Source organism: Cetorhinus maximus, chromosome 2, assembly GCF_964194155.1.
Source record: "Cetorhinus maximus chromosome 2, sCetMax3.hap1.1, whole genome shotgun sequence".
NCBI classification, from domain to species: Eukaryota; Metazoa; Chordata; class Chondrichthyes; order Lamniformes; family Cetorhinidae; genus Cetorhinus; species Cetorhinus maximus.
In genome coordinates this window covers 125,074,152-125,090,155 of record NC_135880.1, presented here as the reverse complement: position 1 = coordinate 125,090,155, position 16,004 = coordinate 125,074,152, and the positions used below count along the sequence as shown (strand labels likewise).

General features: G+C 42.0%; 1 protein-coding gene across 1 annotated transcript in view; it reads left to right on the top strand.

Annotated features, from left to right (window-relative positions):
* LOC144697377 (transcription factor RFX3-like) overlaps positions 1 to 16,004 on the top strand; it is a 433,584-nt gene that overhangs the window by 205,287 nt on the left and 212,293 nt on the right. The window lies entirely within an intron of this gene.

The window sequence follows — 16,004 nt, the reverse complement described above, 5'->3', positions numbered from 1 at the left end:
AATTTCTGAATGCTAATTACTGAAGCTAAAAAATAATTATTGCAGCAGGTTTTTAATTTGCTTCCGGCTTGAACTGATCTGAATTGTTGTGATTGACAGAGAGAGGGCCAGCGAACCACAGGGATGTTTTTTTTCCCATCCATAGTGAGAGGTTCTGAGTATTTGGTATGGCATTTCCAATAGGCATTCCTTTGTTTGCAATTACAATGGAGGAAAAGGAGTGATGCCATAAAGAGGAAAGGAGAGTCAGCAGCATATGAGGAAGATGGATCCTGCAAAGTATTAAACTCACAATTTGCAGCCAGGTCATGGAGATCCAGTGAATATCTCATTGAGGGGCCCTGCATGAGAAGATAATGTTCCATCAAACAGGCAAAAGAAGAGCTGTGTGATTAACTAGATGAAGACCTGCAGCCAAGATCTTCTGCCTGGGCTGCTCTGCCTGTGGATATGACTGTGATAACTACACTTGATTTATATGCACTTGATCATTTCAAGCACTGAGGATCTTTGCAATATTACTCGATGTGTTGTCTAGACATGCATTTGTCAGGTAACTGCCACACTGTTCAGAGTGACAGTGGAATTCATAAAATTTGATATACCAGCATGATAGGGCAAGATAGTTTTATCACTTGATTAATTTCCCCATGAATGCAATAGATGATAAATCTGTGACATTGTCAGCTCTTGAAGTTAATCCCTAAATTCAATAGAGTATCCAGATTGTATGACATGACAGAATCAAACTAATTTTTCACAACAATTTCAGATTTGGTGCAAGTTGTCATTATGCTTTTGCCCTCAGGAATTTGCCTCTCTCCTATTTTGTAATGGAAAATAACCGTTCCAAGAGTTGCCAGATCAGCCGCTAAAGAGTGTAACAATCAGACGTGTGTTACAATATGGCAGGTGGCAGTTGCCGGGCTGACCAAATCCCAAAGGGAAACTTGGTCAAGCTATCTCAATGATTTGCAATTTGTATTTACTACGAGAAAATATGTGTCATGTGTCACTTTTGGAGATTTTAAGTATTAAATTAAAACATTTATTAACAGAAGAAAAGTAAACTTAAACACACAAGATTACAGCTATACAGTTAAATTTATTCTTATAACCTTTCCCAAAAGATTTATACTTAGCTAGACTCACAAATCAACACCCTTTTCCAGGCAACATTCCCTATAGATTCTTAATCTATTTAAAAAATCCAATAATATTACCAGGGACGTATCTCACAGACTTCTCTCTCCCTCTCACTCGACAATGGAAATTCAAAGCTTGTAACAAAATCTTGCTTTCTGGAACAAAAACACTTTTCTGGGGTGGCTAGAGGCTGCTTACTTCACTGGTCTGTCCTCGTATAGCACACTCTTCAAGATCACATGGTCACACATCCCATACAGCTTTCAATCTTTCATTAAATATGTGTTTTCTCTTTCATCTTTAAACCCATTGTTCTTAACTTTCTTTGGAAGTTACCTTTCCCAGAATATAATAATATTTCATGTTGTCTTTATGGCCACTACTTTCAGGAAAAATAAACTTAATAACTTTGCTTTATTCATTCATGATCTTTGCCAGTTGTAAAACTTCCTTTTATTGCTTTTTGAAATTCAACAGCTAAAATTTCAACTCCTCAATTATCTCCTAATGCAAATTCCTATTCATGCTGTATCTACTTGTATCCCATCTTAGCTTGTTCTACTTCAAAATGCCTGCTTTTACACCTAACCCTTTGATGATTTAAAACTGGCAGTCTGACTGTGTTCAGTTAAATTATATTAGTCACACACACACACCCCATTCAAGCCTGCTTCATAGTATCCCACAGTAATATTGGAAAAAATTATATTTTTCTTTACACATGTTCTTCTACAAGTAGCCATAGAGAAAATCATCTTTGTCTTAAAGTGGTGCTTATGCTACTTTAATAAATCAGGAGGGCCTTTGTAATAAGCTCCTGATTGTATGTTGTTACAATCTGATTAGGGACCATTAATATTTAAATAGAAAACCAAACACCTTGTTTTAACCAATAGAACTATGCCACAAGATTTCACTTTTTTTTTAAACAAAACAAGCTTTATTGTGTATATAAAAAACAAAGCACTATTAACTTAACAATATAGTTTGTAACCACATATGTTATGCATTCAGGTTTACTTCTTAGTTCCCTCAAGAATTCTCTTATAAAACACAACAATCTTAAGGCTATGTACTTTTGTAGGGACCACCCATAAATATGCCACAGTCCTCTGGGAAATTTTCCTCACCTCCAACTATTCTCAGAGGCAAAACTTTCATTTACCCTATATTGACTGTTGATGCCCCAGTCCCTTGTTCTGGTGACTTTTTCAATACCTCCAAGCTAATCTGGTTACATTCCTTTGCAATAAGACACTGTGAGGCCTTTTGTAGATTCTCACACTAGCATCAAACTACTGACAATCTTCCAGCTTCTGTTCCTCACAAGATTCAAACAGCTTAAGTCTCACCTGCCTTCTACGTAGTCAATGAAGTAGTTAGGGTTTTATTCTGCTTATAATGCAGGTCTGTCTAACTGTCATTTATTTTGGCTAATTTCTCTCTGAGCTACGAACCACATGAGGTCCAAACTGCAACTAAAACCCTCTCCAATAATGATGGGGAGGCAGTGGCATAGTGGTATTGTCACTGAACTTGTATTCCAGAAACCTGGGTTCAAAATCCACCATGGCAGAAATTGGAATTAATAATATAATGGAACCATTGCTGAATGTTGTAAAAACCCATCTGGTTCACTAAAGTCCTTTAGAGAAGGAAAACTGTTGTCCTTACACATGTTCTTCTCCAAGTAGCCATAGAGAAAACCATCTTTGTCTTCAAGTGGTACTTATGCTACTTTAATAAATCAGGAGGGTCTTTGTAATAAGCTCCTGATTGTATGTTGTTACAATCCGATTAGGGACCATTGATAGCCAATTTCATTCATTTCATGTAATATTAAGAAACAGCTCAGTGCACTGCATACAGCAAGGGCTACAGGGCCTGATAGCACACTACCTGTAGTGTTAAAGACTCATGCTGCAAAGAGAACTAGCCAGACCTCTAGTTAAACTGCTCTAGTAGAGCTAAAACACTGGCATCTAGCCAACAAAGTGGAAAATGTCTCAGGTTTGCCCTGTCCACAAAAAGCAAGAGAAATCTAACCTGCCAGTTACTTCTTCAGCACTCTACTCTCAATCATCAGCAAAGTTTTGGAAGCTGCAGCTGATAGTGCTATCAGACAGCACTTACTCACCAATAACTTGCTCACCCATGCTTGGTTTGGGTTCCGCCAGGGATACTCAGTCCCAGATCCCATCACAGGCTAGATCTAAACTTGTAAAAGGAGCTGAATTCAGTTGAGGGTGAGTGCCCTTGGCATTGAGGCAACATTTAACTGAGTGTGGCATCGAGGAGCCCTAGCAAAATTGAAGTTGGGGGAACACTCTCCACTGGCTGGACTCATGCCTAGCAAAAAGGAAGATGGTTGTGGTTGTTGGAGGCTAGTTGTCTCAGTCCCAGGACATAGCTGCAGGAGCTCCTTCAGTTAGTGTTCTGACCCAATCATATTCCGCTGTTTCACAAATGACCTTCCTTCCATCATAAGGTTATAATTAGGATGTTTCTCATAGTTGCACCATGTTCAGTTCCATTTGCAACTCCTCAAACAATGGAGCAATTTGTACTTACGTGCAGCAAGACCTGGAGGCTAGAGCTAATAAAATGGCAAGTAATGTTTGCACCATGCCACTGCCAGGCAATGACTACTGCCAACAAGAGAGAGTCTAAACACCACCTCGACATTCAATGACATCCCCGAAAACAGCAATGGAGTGCAGCTGAGGTAACTGAATGAAGATGGGGAGTTTGGTGAAGGGAGGGAAGGAGGTGATTGTTTCCTTTTTATATCTTTCTCACCCTGTAGGAATTGCTCTGCTACAGAGAAATGTGCTATCTGTTTGATGAGTATGTGGTAAGTGGGTAAGTTCTATGCTATCCCTAAGGTTTAAAATAGTACACAAATTAGTGGCAAAGTTAATAAAATATGTAAAAAAAAAGCAACATAAATAAGTGATTAATGTAATCAAGTAATTATTTAAAACACATTTAAGGATGGCAGTACAGGTGATGTGTCAAGGCTGCAGCATGGGGGAGCTCCTGGATAACATTGTGATCCAGGGCAAACACGTCTGCAGTAAGTGTTCACTGCTTGAGGAACTTCGGCTCAGGGTCATGGAGCTGGAGGCTGAGCTGCAGACTCTGTGACACATCAGGGAGGGGGAAAGTTACCTGGATGCTTTGTACCAAGAGGCAGTCACACCACTTAGGATAAGGTCTTCTGATTTGATCAGTGGTCAGGGACGGGGGGTGTGACTGCAGATGAGACAGGAAAGGGGACCCAGAGTGCAGGAGTGTCAACCTCTGCAATTGTCCAATAGGTTTGAGGTTCTCTCAGCTTGTCTGGATGAGAGCAGGAGCTGCAGGATGGATGGGCAAACTGACCATGGCACCGTGGTACAGGAAGCCATTCAAGTGGGAGAGCAAAAAGGAACATAATGGTAGTGGGGGATAGTATAGTGAATAAGATTGACACTGTTCTCTGTAGCAAAAAGCAAGAGTCCAGATGGCTGCGTTGCCTGCCCGGTGCTAGGGTTTGGGACATCTGCTCAGGGCTAGAGAGGAACTTGCAGTGGGAGGGGAAATGATCCAGTTGTCGTGGTCTATGTAGGTAGCAATGATATAGGTAGAACTAGGAAAGAGGTTCTGTGCAGAGAGTATGAGGATCCTAGGCACTAAATTGAAAGGCAGAACCTCAAAAATTATAATCTCTGGATTATAACCTGAGCCATGTGCAAATTGGCATAGGGTAAATGTCATGAAGCTATTAATGTATATAATATTATTGGAAAATATTTTTATTTTAAAATAAGAGGTTTAGTCTGTGGGTGTGTCTTAATTGGATTAAAGCCAGCTAGTCTGGGTGCTTTGATGTGTACTAGTTTTGATATGTATGAAAGATAGAGTGCATTTTTTGAATAGAGCATTCAAGAAGTAGGGTGAATTCTGCCACCTAGCGAGCAGAGACCAAGTAATATGTTAATTTTGCTAATAAAACTGTTACTATGAAAGGGGTTTTATTGTTAGAAGAGGCTGGTCATACAATGAGAATTTACATTCAATGGGCTGTGCTAGGTATAACAAGACAACCATTTTGTGTGTGTAGAGCAGAGGCAATGTGAGATCAAAAGTAACTGTGAGCCTCCAACTGTCTCCATAGGAACCAAAGTGAAAAGAACCTCATTTTGAATTTGTAAGGTGAAAATGCTTTGCCTGGTGTCTGGTTAAGTCTATGGGTTGCTGTTGCCTTAATGGAGATTAGTTTGGAAATTTTGTTAAATGTTATGATCGTAGTAATTTGAAGCCGGGTTTATATATTTAACTTGTGTAAATGAATAAAATGTTTCATTGAGCTTAATATAATATAAAACCTCTCGAGAACTGGTGGTCTGATTCCTGAACTTAGAGTTGCATCTCTAATATCACTTAAAATTATAGGTTATGACAGTTGTTTAAAGTTTCCCGCTGGGATTTTTAAATAACTCAGCTGTACCAACTGCACGGTCATAACAGTACATAAATTTAGAGAGATGAATACGTGACTCAAAGGCTGGTGTGGGGGAAGTGGATTCAGGTTTGTGGGGCACTGGCACCAGTATCGGGAAAAATGGGGGCTGTAGGTTGGGATGGTCTACCCCTGAACCAGGTTGTGACCAATGTTCTTGCGAACTGCAAAATGAGGGAAGTAGAGAGCATTTTAAGCTAAATAGTGGGGGCAAGGGATCAACGTGGAAAGATGTATATCTAAGATTAGAGACAAGGTAAAAGAGGAAAATAGTAATATGGGAAATGAGGGTTGGAGAATGGCAGGAAAGGACAGAGAGAAAAAACCTAAGAATGGACAAAGAATCAAGACTAGATGTCACAAAGATAACAAGAAGACTAAACTAAATGCTCTGTATCTGAATGCACGTAGCATTCATAACCATGTAAGAACATTGATAGCGCACATTGAAGTAAATAAATATGTTCTGATAGCCATTACGGAGACCTGGCTGCAAGATGACAAGGATTGGGTCCTGAATATTGAGGGGTATATGACCTTCAAGAAGAATAGGAAGCTAGGTAAAGGTGGAGGGGTGGCATTGTTAATCAAAGATGGCATTTGTCGAATAGTTAGAGATGATCTTGGTCCAGGAGATCAGGATGTAGAATCGGTTTGGGTAGAGATGAGGAATAGTAGGGGAAATTAGTCACTAGTGAGAGTGGTCTACAGGCTCCCTAACAGTAACCACAATTTAAGACAAAGTATACAAGAAGAAATATTGGGTGCTTGTGATAAAGGGGCGGCAATAACCATGGGTGATTTTAATCTACATATAAACTGGAAAAACCAGATTGGCAGGAGTAGCCTGGATGAGGAGTTCACAGACTGCTTTCGAAATAGTTTCTTAGAGCAGCACATTGTGGAACCAACCAGAGAGCAGGTTATATTAGACCTGGTATTGTGTAATGTGGCAGGATTAATTCATGACCTCAGAGTGAAGGCACCCCTAGATAGCAGCAACCACAATATGATTGAATTTTACATCCAGTTTGAAAGGGAAAAGAGTGGTTCTAAGACTAGTATTTTAAACTTAAATAAGGGCAGCTATGTGGGCATGAAAGCTGAGCTAGCTGAAGTGAACTGGGATACTAGGCTAGGGGATAGATGAATAGAGAAGCAGTGGCAGACACTTAAGGGGATATTTCAAAATACTCAGAATAAGTATATTCCTACTATAAAGAAAAATTCTAAAGGGAAGACCTGTGATCTGTGGTTAATTAAAGAAATTAGGGAAAGCATCACACTGGAGGAAAAAGCATATAACTGTGCAAAGGTGAGTGGCAGGTCAGATGATTGGTGAGAATATAAAGAACAGCATAGAATGACTAAAGGGTTAGCAGGAGAAAGAAATTAGAGTATGAGAGGAAGCTGGCTAGAAATGTAAAAACAGATAGCAAGAGTTTCTACAGGTATTTAAACAGGAGAAGTGTAGGTAAAGTGAATGTTGGTCCTCTACAGAGGATGGGGAGTTAATAGTAGATAATAAAGAAATGGCGGACAAAATGAACAAATATTTTACTTTTTTCTTCACTATAGAGGACACAAAAAATATTCCAGTAATAGCTGTAAATTGGGAGGTGAGAAAGGAACTTGGTGAAATTACAATCAGCAGGGAATTGGTACTGAGCAAACTGATAGATCTGAGGGCTGACAAGTCTCCGGGTCCTGATGGACTGCATCCTAGGGTCTTAAAAGAGGTGGCTAATGAGGCAGTAAATGCATTGGTGTTAATTTTCCAAAATTCCATAAATTTGGAAAGGTTCCATCAGTCTGGAAAGAAGCAAACATAACCCCTCTATTCAAGAAGAGAGGAAGGCAGAAAACAGGAATCTGTAGGCCAGTTAGTTTGACGTCTGTCATGGGGAAGATTTTAGAGTTGATCATTAAAGAGGTTATAGCTGAGCACTTAGAAAAGCTCAAGATAATCGGGAAGAGTCAGCATGTTTTTATGAAAGGAAAATCATGTTTAACCAATTTATTAGAGTTCTTTGAAGGAGTAACATGTGAAGTGGATAGAGGGGAGCCTGTAGACGTACTTCGCTTGGATTGCCAGAAAGCATTTGATAAGATGCCACATCAAAGGTTATTGCAGAAAATAAAAGCTCACAGTGTAGGGGGTAACATATTAGCATGGATAGAAGATTGGCTGGCTGGCAGAAAACAGTATGCATAAATGGAAAACAAAAACAGAATTACCTGGAAAAACTCAGCAGGTCTGGTAGCATCGGCGGAGAAGAAATCAGTTAACGTTTCGAGCCTTCATGGCCCTTCGGCAGAACTGAAGCATAGTTAGAAGAAGGGAGAAATATAAATTGGTTTAAGGTGGGTGGGGGGTGGGGGGGGGTGGAGAGACACATTGAGGGTGTGGTGATTGTGGAGATGAGCAGATAATCAAAAGATGTCACAGACAAAAGGGTCAAAGAGGTGTCGAAGGTGGTGACATTTGTCTGAGAAAAGTGCTAATTAAGAATGGAAGACAGGATATTCAAAGTATAGCTCTAGTGGGGGTGGGGTGGAAAGACTAACAAGGTTTTAGTTTAGATTTAAAAATAATGGAAATAGGTGGGGAAAGAAGAATCTATATAAATTATTGAAAAAAAAGGGGGGGGGTGGAGGGGGAGTTTAAGATCTAAAGTTGTTGAATTCAATATTCAGCCCAGAAGGCTGTAAAGTGCCTAGTCGGAAGATGAGGTGCTGTTCCTCCAGTTTGCATTGAGCTTCACTGGAACAATGCAGCAAGCCAAGGACAGACATGTGGGCAAGAGAACAGGGTGGAGTGTTAAAATGGCAAGCGACAGGGAGGTTTGGGTCTTTCTTGCGGACAGACCGCAGGTGTTCCGCAAAACGGTCGCCCAGTTTGCGTTTGGTCTCTCCAATGTAGAGGAGACCGCATTGGGAGCAACGAATGCAGTAGACTAAGTTAGGGGAAATGCAAGTGAAACGCTGCTTCACTTGAAAGGAGTGTTTGGGCCCTTGGACGGTGAGGAGAGAGGAAGTGAAGGGGCAGGTGTTGCATCTTCTGCGTGGGCATGGGGAGGTGCCATAAGTGGGGGTTGAGGAGTAGGGGGTGATGGAGGAGTGGACCAGGGTGTCCCAGAGGGAACGATCCCTACGGAATGCCGTCAGGGGGGGTGAAGGGAAGATGTGTTTGGTGGTGGCATCATGCTGGAGTTGGCGGAAATGGCGGAGGATGATCCTTTCAAAGGATCATCCTCCGCCAACTCCAGCATGATGCCACCACCAAACACATCTTCCCTTCACCCCCCCTGGTGGCATTCCGTAGGAATCGTTCCCTCCGTGACACCCTGGTCCACTCCTCCATCACCTCCTCCTCCTCAACCCCCTCCCACGGCACCTTCCCATGCAACCGCAGAAGATGCAACACCTGCCCCTTCACTTCCCATCTCCTCACCGTCCAAGGGCCCAAACACTCCTTTTAAGTGAAGCAGCATTTCACTTGCACTTCCCTCAACTTAGTCTACTGCATTCGTTGATCCCAATGCTGTTTCCTCTACATTGGAGAGACCAAACGCAGACTGGGTGACCGCTTTGCAGAACACCTTCGGTCTGTCCGCAAGCATTGCCCAGACCTCCCTGTCGCTTGCCATTTCAACACTCCACCCTGCTCTCATGCCCACATGTCTGTCCTTGGCTTGCTGCATTGTTCCAGTGAAGCTCAATGCAAACTGGAGGAACAGCACCTCATCTTCCGACTAGGCACTTTACAGCCTTCTGGGCTGAATATTGAATTCAACAACTTTAGATCTTAAACTCCCCCTCCCCCCATCCCCACCCCGTTTCTTCCCCCCCCCCTTTTTTTCAATAATTTATATAGATTCTTCTTTCCCCACCTATTTCCATTATTTTTAAATCTAAACTAAAACCTTGTTAGTCTTTCCACCCCACCTCCACTAGAGCTGTACTTTGAATATCCTGTCTTCCATTCTTAATTAGCACTTTTCTCGGACAAATGTCACCACCTTCGACACCTCTTTGACCCTTTTGTCTGTGACATCTTTTGATTATCTGCTCATTTCCACAATCACCACACCCTCAATGTGTCTCTCCTCCTCCCCCCCACCCCCCCACCCACCTTAAACCAATTTATATTTCTCCCTTCTTCTAACTATGCTTCAGTTCTGCCGAAGGGCCATGAAGGCTCGAAACGTTAACTGATTTCTTCTCCGCCGATGCTGCCAGACCTGCTGAGTTTTTCCAGGTAATTCTGTTTTTGTTTTGGATTTCCAGCATCCGCAGTAGCTTTTAGCTTTTTGTTTTTATCTTTGTGCATAAATGGATCTTTATCTGATTGGCAGGATGTGACGAATGGGGTCTCACCGGAGTCTGTGGTGGGACCTCAACTTTTTGCAATTTACGTCAATGGCTTTGATGAGGGGAGAGAAGGCATGGTAGCTAAATTTGCAGATGACACAAAGATAGGTAGGAAAGTACGTTGTGAAGAAAACATAAGGAGTTTCTGGACGGACATAGATAAGTTGAGTGAGTGGGGAAAAATCTGGCAGACGGGATATAGTGTGGGAAAATGGGAAGTTGTTCATTATTTCAGGAAGAATTAAAAAGCAGAGTATTACTTAAACGGAGAACGACTGCATAATTCCGAGGTGCAGAGGGATCTAGGTATTCTCGTGCATAAGTCACAAAAAAGTTAGTGTACAGGTACAGCAAGTAATTAAAAAGGTTAATGGAATGCTATCCTTTATTACGAGAGGAATTGAACATCCAAGTAATAATGTTATGCTTCAGGTATACATGGCATTGGTGAGACCGCATCTCGAATACTGTGTGCACTTTTGGTCTCCTTATTTAAGGAATGAGGTAAAAAGTGTTAGAGGTGGTTCAGAGGAGGTTTACTAGGTTGATACCTGGAATGAGCGGGTTGTCATTTGAGGATAGGTTGGATATGCTGGGCTCGTTTCCACTGGAGTTTAGAAGAATGAGCGATGACTTGATTCAAGTATATAAGATCTTGAATGGTCTTGACAAGGTGGAAGTGGAAAGGATGTTTCCTCTTGTGGGTGAATCCAGAACTAGTGGGCACTGTTTTAAAATTAGGAATCGCCCTTATGGGACAGAGATGAGGAGAATTTTTTTCTCCGAGTGTTGCATGACTTTGGAACTCTGCCTCGGAAGGCAGTGAAGGCAGGGTTGTTGAATATTTTTAAGGCAGAGGTAGATAGTTTCTTGTTAGGCAAGGGAATCAAAGGCTATCAGGGATAGATGGGAATGTAGATCTTGAAACACAAAGAGATCAGCCATGATCTTATTGAATGGCGAGGTAGGCCTGAGGGGCTGATTGACCTACTTCTGCTCCTATTTCATTTGAATGTGCCACCATCAACATTCTGGGTGCCACCATTGGCCAGAATCTTAACTAGATGAGCCACCTAAATACTATGGGTATAAAAGCAGGTGAGAGGCTGGATATTTTATGGCAAATAACTCACCTCTTGACTGCCCAATACCTTTTCCATCTTCTACAAGGCACAGTCAGGGGTGTGATGGAATACTCTCTATTTGACTGGATGAGTGCAGCTTCAACTACATTCAAGGAGCTCGACACCATCCAGGACAAAGCAGCCCGCTTGGTCAGCATCCCATCCACCACCACAAACATTCACACCCTCCACCAAAGCGCACCATGGCTATAGTGTGTAACATCTACAAAATGCACTGCAGAAACTTGCAAATCTTCTTCGACAGCACCTTCCAAACTCATGACCTCTACCACATAGAAGGATAAGTGCAGCAGGTACATGGGAACGCTGCCATCTCCAAGTTCTCCTCCAAGTCATACCATCCTGAATTGGAAATTTATCACTGGTCCTTCACCTTTGCTAGGTCAAAATCCTGGGACTGCCTAGCTGACAGCAGTGGGGGTGTACATTCATCAGATAGGGTGGAATTTTATAGCCCCGTTGCTGTCGGGGTGGGGCCATAAAATGCGGCGAGCCATTCAAAAGTCTGTTGACTTTGGCGGGACCATAAAATCCCACCGGCATAAAATTCAGCCCATAGACTTCAGCAATTCAAGATCAATTTCTCAAAGGCAATTATGGGTAGGCAATAAATGCTGGTCTTACCAGCGACGCCCACATCCCATGAATGAATAAGATAAAATCAATAGAACGCCTGGCCATGATTTCTGATTAATATTGAAAAGCATTGGGACCCTCATCCCCTACAGTTTTGTGCCAAAATCAGTCATGTAGCATCTGCTAAGGCAGGATGGCTGACAGTTGCAGACAAAGAAATTATACAAGAAGATGTGTTTCAAAAAAAGTTATAAATATGCTAACAAATCATTGGTTAGGTAAACTCAGCATTTAAAAAAAAACCTCAATTGATGAGTTTCTAGTCCCCCGATGAGTCTCCTACATTTGAGTGTGTAGGCATACTTGCTTGTATTTCTCATGTACTGTGCAATATGGTCTACATCAAGTTAATCTAATTCCTGGGTTTTGCAACTTGATTTACTGTGTGCAAAACACTGCAACAGTTGGGAGGTGGCCTAATTGCTTTGTAGGCTTGTTTCCAATCATCAGAATAGTGATGGAGTCATCAATGGTGCTATCAAACAACAATTCAATGGCATTATCATCACCAAGTTCCTCATCATAACATCCTGGGGAGGGGGAACAAATCACGCATATGCCATGGCTACTAGGTTGTATCAAAAGCTGAGTATCTGCAGTAAGTGGCTCACCTCCTGACTCTCTATCACCTATTCGAGGAAGAGACACTGGGGGTCAGAGAAGCAAGTCAACAAGGTGAAAGGAAGAGCCTGGAATGAGGGAGAAGAAATAATGAGTGTTGTTTCAAGTTTCAAAGAAAAACCGATACATCTTGAATTCAGCTAATTAACTCAAATGTGTTTTGTTGATATTTATAAAAGTTCTGTGTTAATTGGACACACCAGAGAATTGTGAGAAAGAGTGAGGAGGTGTACATTCAGTGGCCTAGACATATGCAGGTTTGCAGGTTAAGGGGGATCTTGTAGCAACTGGGAAAGGTGATGAATTTAGAGCTCTTGCTGAATTTAGCATAGGATCTCATTTGGTTTTTTTTCTCCATTTCCCAGCAAGATTGAGAGGCTGGCTGATTTGCTGCCTTCCTGGTCCAGCATAGAAGACCGTAGCTGGGAAATGGAGAGGAAAGAGGGAGGGATCATGGGGGATGTGCAAATCATGTGTCAAGCTGGAAATCATGGTGTGGGGGAGTCGGTGGATAGGGAGGGTGGGCAGGGAAGTCGAGGCAGGTTAGCTCGAGGAACTGAGAAGAAGCATTCCTGCGCTACCTGGGCCACAAGAAGTTCTATAAAAGAATCTAACCTGCTTAATTTGACAGTTCTTGCCTCCCTTCAGTTGTTGGGTTTCCTGAACTCTGGAAATCCCAACTGCAACCATTAAATCTGTGGTACACAGCTTCAATAAGATAATTTAAATCACTGACTTGCCTCTTGAGGAGGTATTCACTCACCCCAGTTAAACTGGGAGTAGACATGTTCGGGTGGATTGGGGTTGGGAGTTTCAGACTTTTAAGAATTTAACCCACCCCACTTCCTACCATCTTGGGGTTTAAAATTACCGCAGTGTGTTTCCTCATTACTAATTTGTCGTCTTTAAGAGAACGTCGTGTTTGGAAAGCCTCTCAAGGAAATAGATAAGAAAAGAGAATGAGAGGTAAATCTGTTCAGGGTGAGGGATCCTCTTGATTATCATCCTTTGGGGGAAAAGTCGTCAGGTTGGGGTGGTGGGAGTGCGATGTCAAGGAATAAGATCTCTGACAGTGGATAACAGGGGAACAGAGGATATAGGGGGTGAGCAAGTAAGTTTCAGGGGTAGGAAAAATGATGGGACCAAGGAGGTAGGGAGAATCACAAGTGACTGGGAAAGAGGATGAACTGTTGAACGGCTCAATTTTCCCTCCACTCCAAATGCAACCTGTATCCATTGGTGGTTCTTTCCCTGTTGCACCATGGCATGCAGTGCCACTTACCACTTGCCACCCAAAAGGGAAGAGGATATAAAATAGAAAGATGTAGAAGGGAACAGAGCATGAAAAAGGTAGAGTCAAGGGAAGAGGAGAGATAAGAGAAAGGATGAAGAAGAAAAATAGGGAGAAAAATGTAGCAACGTTAAAACAACAAGCAGGAAATAGAGAAACCACATTCCCTCATCAGTAAATTATTGCACATATAAATTTTAAAAATAGAGTATTTTCACAGCAATTTCTGTGATTTTTGGAATTTAACTGTGAAGGGGGAAAGAGCTTGGTGGTGGCACACGAGTGATAAATGCTTGGTAACAGGGAGTGATGAAAGGTTTGTGAAGTAAATAAAGCTGAGGAACATCACGTGTTTCAGTAGGAACATAGATATAGGATTAGGCCATTCAGCCCATTAAGCCTGCTCCACCATTCAGTTAGACCATGGCTGATCATCTACCTCAATGCCACTTTCCCACGCTATCTCCCTGTAGTAAGCTTGGGAGTAGCCATTGGTGGCCACAGATGAAGTTCGTGGAAGAGATGTGTACAGGCAAGAGAGAATTAGGGCTGCTACAATAAAAAGATTACTGAAGAGGGAATGGAGGAAGGTAGATCTCCCTTGACATTATACACTGAGCATCAAGAAATTTGGCCATGTACAGGCTTCAATGTACCAGGCAGGAAACACTTGTTCATTACAAGTCGAAAGTATGCTGCCTGGCACACTGGCGTAAGCCTAAAAAGGTGCCCCTGCCGCATGTTTGCAGCAGGCATTTTCTCTTTGCATATGCAAATAAAGGACTCAACAGCTGTTTAAAACCCTCTCTGTAATATCAGCTTCCCCTGAGAGTGCAGGCTGCATTGTGGAAATTCAAGGACACATGCAGCCTTACAGGTAGTCCTTAAAGGGATGGTTGCAAGCTGGAACCAACAAGCTAACATTTTAAAATAGACTTAGCTGAATGTAGAGCAGGGAGGAGCAGGAAGGCTAGTCCCAACCTCATGTTCCAAGCAGGCAAGCCACCACAGGCTCCCGTTTCCCTGTCCTGATTCAAGACCCCTGCTCTCCACAATTTCCATCAACCTCTACCCTGCCTCAGGTCTGATCTCTGCCCTTCCTGGCCACTGTCCTTTTAAGTACTTATTTGTGGCCTGCTGCCGGCATTGCAGTGGCTCAGTCTTCCATTCCTCTTTGATGGCAAGCTGCCTCAGTAAATGAGAGAAGCACAACCAGTGGGCGATTGTATTTAGATCATGGCAAGTTTATATGAGCAGATTCCTATATTAATATAGATGTAAGGATGGGACATAGGGATTTAACATCAGAAAAGTTGACACAAAGTTAGAATAAAAGCATACCAAGGAAAGTAAATTTGTAGACAGGATGTCCGCACAGACATAGGACTTTTAATATATTGCTGATTTTTCAGATTTACTGACATGGAGACACGAGGAAAAAGAAAACCCAGAAATACCAGGAATGGGTATTTAAAAAAAACACTAAAGCTGGATCAGAACTCCAAAAAGAAGTAGAACTGCATTTAAGCACAATCACTGGCAATAAAGCTAGAAGTATGTTTTCCAGCACAGCTATGGGCTAGGCTTAGATTAGCTTATATGTTCTATCCATCCTGGACCAGTTATCATCTGTGAGTGGCATCGTGTCCTTACTGGGGGTCCATGATGTTTGCAGTGGATGCCCGTAATGGTGAAGATGAATGGCCCAAGTTGTTAGACTTGATGCTTGACACAGATGCTAATGAGGATAGAAAACCAAGTAGGGGATTGGTAGAATGAAACCAGTGGGCAGGGGTAGAGAAACTGACCTTCAAAATAAAAGCAGGTAGTAATATAAGAGATGGTGAAAGAAAGTCCGCAGGGCAGTAGGTAGACATGACCCAAAATATGAATGAGGTGTCTATAAACAGAAAAATGACTCTGGAGGTCCCATGTGCCTAATGCAACCAGGTCAGTTGGTGACAGCAGCAGCGAGTGGGAAGAAGTAGGAGAATTCTAAAGCAGTAGTAATGAAAATGGTGGTCAGACCAAGGGGTTGGAGAACCATGTTATGTGATCATCTTCAGCCAATCATAGATATGTGTAAATAATGCAGTACCGCTAGTGCTACCTAGCTAGAAGGTCAAGCTTCTGAATCAGCGCTGCAATGAAATGAATGGCAAAATTCAAACATGACAGCAAAACAAGTGAAGACCACAATGTGATGGAAAATTATGACAGAATAGAATGTTAACATAAGTTAGTTATCATATTGAGAGGAATTGCTGGGAATACATAAAACTTTTAA